Source organism: Camellia sinensis, chromosome 1, assembly GCF_055761805.1.
Source record: "Camellia sinensis isolate YWXY chromosome 1, ASM5576180v1, whole genome shotgun sequence".
Classification (NCBI taxonomy): Eukaryota; Viridiplantae; Streptophyta; class Magnoliopsida; order Ericales; family Theaceae; genus Camellia; species Camellia sinensis.
This window is the reverse complement of record NC_138961.1, coordinates 229,580,983-229,586,125: the sequence shown is the minus strand read 5'-3', so window position 1 is coordinate 229,586,125 and position 5,143 is coordinate 229,580,983.

Here is a 5,143-nt window from a genome sequence, read left to right as displayed (position 1 = left end):
AGAATATTCGAAATAACTTAAAATAGAATAAAACTAAAGAGAATACTAATTTATCCGTTAGAGTGCTAATTTCGGCACCCTCAACTGGAGTGTTTATCCCTTTTTTTCAGGTAGCAACTAGAGGATCAGGGTCATCTAACTGGATTCTGGAGTATTTCCAAACCACATCACCACAATTGGCGCCGTCTGTGGGAATACTCAAGTGCGTAAATGACAGGATTGACAAATGATCATTCGATAGTTGCTAAAGATGTTACACCAAGAGATGACATTACTCCAAGAAACATGCTTGGACCAGATAATATTACCGCGCGACGGGCCTTGAACTTCAACCTAGTAGCTCAAACTTCACTCTCAACTTTTGTGCAGGAAACTGTGCAGACGATCATGGATCAAGCAACACGAAACGAATAGTGTCTAGAAGATATGATGGCTAATAACAAGCTTTTGCATAAGGAATTGGCCCTGGAGGTAGCCAAATTCCAACAAGCCGCACGCCATGACCGGGGTCAATCCTCAGAAAATAAGAAGGATGCTCAACGACGTCGACTTCGGAAACATGATAATGGTAGTGATTCCAACTCACTGCCTCAAGAACCCAGAAAGAATGGGCGAGTCGATGTATCCAGCTCATCAGAAAAAAGTCCATATGTACGGCGCAGACGGGAGAAAGAAAGTGATAATTCGAATGAAGATGATAGACGCGACCCTTTTGTACGACGCATTGCATGGGCTGTGCTGCCTAAAAAGTTCAAAGCACCAATATTCACTTGTAGACAACCCATTTTTTACCATTCTCAAGACTTGGACGTCATTGCTTGTGCACTCGATGATTATGACTACATGTGCTCATTTTAGTGCCCAAAGTCCTCGGCGGAATGCCTTGTCTTTGAGCATTTAAACCTTATCTATTCTATGTCTTGTTTTGGACCAAAACCCTAGTGCTTCAAACCTCAAGACCTTAGGACCTGCAAGCCTTCTCTGGTGGGCTGCCGACCACCCTTGTGCCTTGTTGGCCAATGGTGTGGCCTGCCACCCATTATTGGTGGCCTGTCGGCCACATTAGTAGGCAGCTAGCCATCAGTGTCCTTTTTTCAGATATTTTGTTGACAGTTGTGCCAGCTGTTGGCACAATTGACTACATCTCCCTACACGTGTATGGAGGGATATATCTTAACCAAGTGCATGTTTTTCTATATATAGGGGGTCTCCTTCCCCATTTTTAAGGGTTAGAATTTTGGGGTAAAAATTATCTTTCTCTCTCTCTTGCAAGTTTGTGCATTGTAGCTTAGATACACCACACTTTTGTCTACACCTCCTTAACCAAAGTGGTTCATCTTTGAGCTGAGGTTCCTTGAGGTCTTCTTGGAGCTCTAGAAGGTGGTTTTGGCTTGAATTGTTGCCTAGAGTTGGCCTTCGCTTCAAGAGGTATAACACTTGCCTTTTTAACTTGCTTTGCATGCTTGTTTTTCTTATCCTTTCCCACTGATTTGGGTTGTTTTGGGGCTGTCAACAACTCTATTTTTATGGGTTGAAATTGGTGGTTTTGGGCCATTTAAAGTTAGGGGGTGGTCCACCCTGCTCTCTTCCTTGTTTGTAAGGCCTTTCCACCTTTGTTTCACACTTTCAAACCATCTTTTTTTGGGCTTTTAAATACTAAATTTCATAGTATTTTTAGTGGTGAAAATCATGTTTTGAAGCCTAAATTTGAAGGGGCTAGCCTCCCCTCCTTGTGTTTTGTTTGCTAGCCTAACTCTATCTGTTAGCATATTTTTCTAGCCTTTTGTAGCTTAATTCCAGCATGTTTTAGGCTATATTTTAGACTGTTTTGTCTCTATTTTGGACTATTTAAGTCATTTGAGTCTTGTTTTGCATGCTTCTAGTGTAAGTGTTCTCACATGCTTGGTGTTTTAGGCCTTTAGACACCACTTGTTTGAGTTGATTGTATATTTTAGTGCTTTTCTCACTTAATTTCAGCAAGCTTAGTCTCTACAACCTCCCTCATTTTTTTGGTTTTTTTATTTTCTTTGAGGATTGTGTCAACCTTAGGATTGTATAAGCTCGAGATTGAGGTCCATGCTTAATGGTTTAATCCTCTTTTGGGGGCTCATTATCAACGGCATGACACATCTCTCTTGCCTTAAATTATCCCTTGTTTGACGCTTCCTTCTCTTTTAGAGGACTTAACTCACCAATGGACTTAATCGGTTAAATAATAGAAGGGTAATTAAAATGAGTAACAAAAAGTTGAAACTAAAATTGTGCAAAGATAATCGTATTTCGGTGTATTCAATCGGACGTTAACTGAACACAAGGAAAATTGGGGCATTTCATACTCAAAGTGATGAAATGTGCCAAGTTTCCTAGGTCTCCATTACCCTTGATCATGCATGATAGAATGAAGGTTGTGGGTCTTGTTTGCGCATTTATTAACTTGTAGATCTTAGTTCTTTAGCCATCATGCAATAAAATTGCTTGATTGATGGTTTTTGAACCAAGTGTATCACTCATTTGAGCTTGTTTTGATCATAAGGAGGGATACACAGTACACACAACCTATGAGGATACTCTCTCTTTGCTCTGTTTGCTCTTTGGTGCAGCAGGAAATGGTGTATCATCAGTGGCCGGGTCAGCCACTGTTCCTAGCCGACAGGCCATCAGTGTTAGATGACAACCCTCTATTGGTGGCCGGCCAGCCACCACTTCTAGCCTGCCAACCACCAGTGAAAATTGAGCACAGTGTTTGTGAAGTAGAGCAGAGTTGGTCTGGAAGAGGAAAACCAGTGCAAAGGTTGTGTAATAGAGGCTTTCAAAAACAAACAGTGGAAGTTCTTCGGGTGGAAACCGAGCATGCATTAGGCCTCCCTCGTTCCCGGGACCAGTTAATTAGTTTAATTATTAATTAGTTAGTTATAGTTGCGTTGTATCTAATTAAAGTGTTGTAATTATTTAATTAGATTAGTTATTCAGTTAATTAATTCATGTTGTAATTAATTAGTTAACTAATTTAATTAGTTGCTTTGTAACTAATTAGTTAATATAGTTAGCTAATTAGCTTCATATTGTACTTATTTAATTAGCTTAAAGTAGTTAATTAAGTTAGTTCATTATTGTAATTATTTAATTAATTAGTATAGCATAATTAATTATTTACTTCTTGTAATAATTAATTAGTTTAGATAGCTAGCTTATTTATTCAAGTTTTGTAATAATTAATTAAGTAGTTTAGCTTAGCTAGTTTATTCATACGGTGTTGTAATAATTAGTTAAGTAACTTAGCTAGTTTATTCATTTTGTTTGGTAATAATTAGCTTAATTAGCTTATCTTTAGTTAATTAGCTAGTTTATTCATTCGGACACTCCTGCGCGAGGGCATTAATGTTGTAATAATGTGTATGTCTTCCAACGCCACGTCTTTCTCCCTTTCATTTACTAGCTTATGATGGTTAGTTTAGGGACATCATGTTTCGATTAGCATTCTCCATGTTTGCATCCATTTGTATTGCTTACACCGAGGCTCGGTTCATCATTCTAACTGTATTGTTAGTTAATACCTCTCTGAATACGTACTTAAACCGCATGCTATTTAATTAATTCATATGCTATATTAGTAGCCGAGCCTATTAGTTGCATTTTTGCATGCGTTGCATTAGTCATCTTGCATAAGTTAATAATCATGCATTTTTTCTAACTCTTTTATTCATTTGGGCTTAGAGTACTTGGTGAGCCTTTACTCGCTTCAGCATAATTGCATGAATGTTGATGTTGCCATGTTTAGCCTTTACTCTTTTGTGCATTTTTTCTAACTCTTTTGTTCATTTGGGCTTAGAGTACTAGGTGAGCCTTTACTCGCTTTAGCATAATTGCATGAATGTTGATGTTGCATGTTTAGCATGCTTGCCATGAGGCTAATTACTTAAGTGTTATAACTGCTTGAATGCTTGTGGATAAAGGCTAGTTGCTTGAATTGGAATAATTTGAGTAATGTTCATATGGGATCACTTTTTAAGTGGTAATTATTTCGAAGCAATTTTCAAAACCCAGCATGACTCAAAATGTTCCAATTCTTGCAAGTTAGTCTATACTTGTAGGTGTGCGCATCACATAGTAATACTAGCCTAATAAACCGGAACAAGAACATATGATGTAAATAAGATTCATATCATGATTAGTAGAGGCCGATCTTTGATCGGGCGAACAGGGGTGCTCAAATGTATTCATGACCTTCCCCTCTTGTACCTAAGTTCCCGAGTCGAGACAATCTTGGTGATGACGAACACGTGGCCTTTGGCACGAGTCATGGGTTTCCTAAATTTCTCTTAAATAAAATATTTAGGTGGCGACCCTGTATCTGGCAAATCAGTTTATTTTTGTCAATTTGATCCAAAATCGATTTTCTAAAAGATTTGCCGGATTTATACTCTTTGGTGATTATCTATTTCACATTGCACTTGTGAGATTAGATTCAGAATCATGGAAGTCCAAACTGTAGGGCTTATATTTTGACCTCTCGAAAGAGGGCGCGGAAAAGTTGAGCTACATCACCCTATATGACGGAAAATCATATCCCACTGACCATATTCGTCATTATAAATAAGCGATGACGTTGCATGCTGATGATGAATTCCTCATGTGTCGAATGTTTCCAAGTAGCCTGGGATCGTTGGCCGTCAAATGATACTATAAACTAGAGCTGACGTTAATAAGAGGTTTTCATCAACTCAAAAGCAAGATTCATCACCAACGAATCTTTCATCATTTAGGGCAAGATTCATCACCAATGAAGTTCAGCCAAAACAAGTCAACTCTCTCTGGGTAATGCAAATTAAACCAGAAGAGACCCTCTGTGAGTATTCGGCGTGCTATTGGGAGTGTTTCAACCTTGTGGATGATGCCTGCAATGATTCCATGGCCATTACCGCCTTTAAGATGGGATTACATCCTGATAGTCCTCTTCGCAGTTCATTGACTACATGGCCTCCCAAAACAGTTTAGGCACTAATTAAGAAAGTTGAAAAATACTGTAAGGTGAAAGACGATGCCCTGTGTGTCAAGGCCGAACAAAAAGTCGTTAAATCGGGTGCATCTGGTCTGGTTCAACCGATAAGCGTTGTGCCATCAAATAGCCTCGAACCTCGAACTC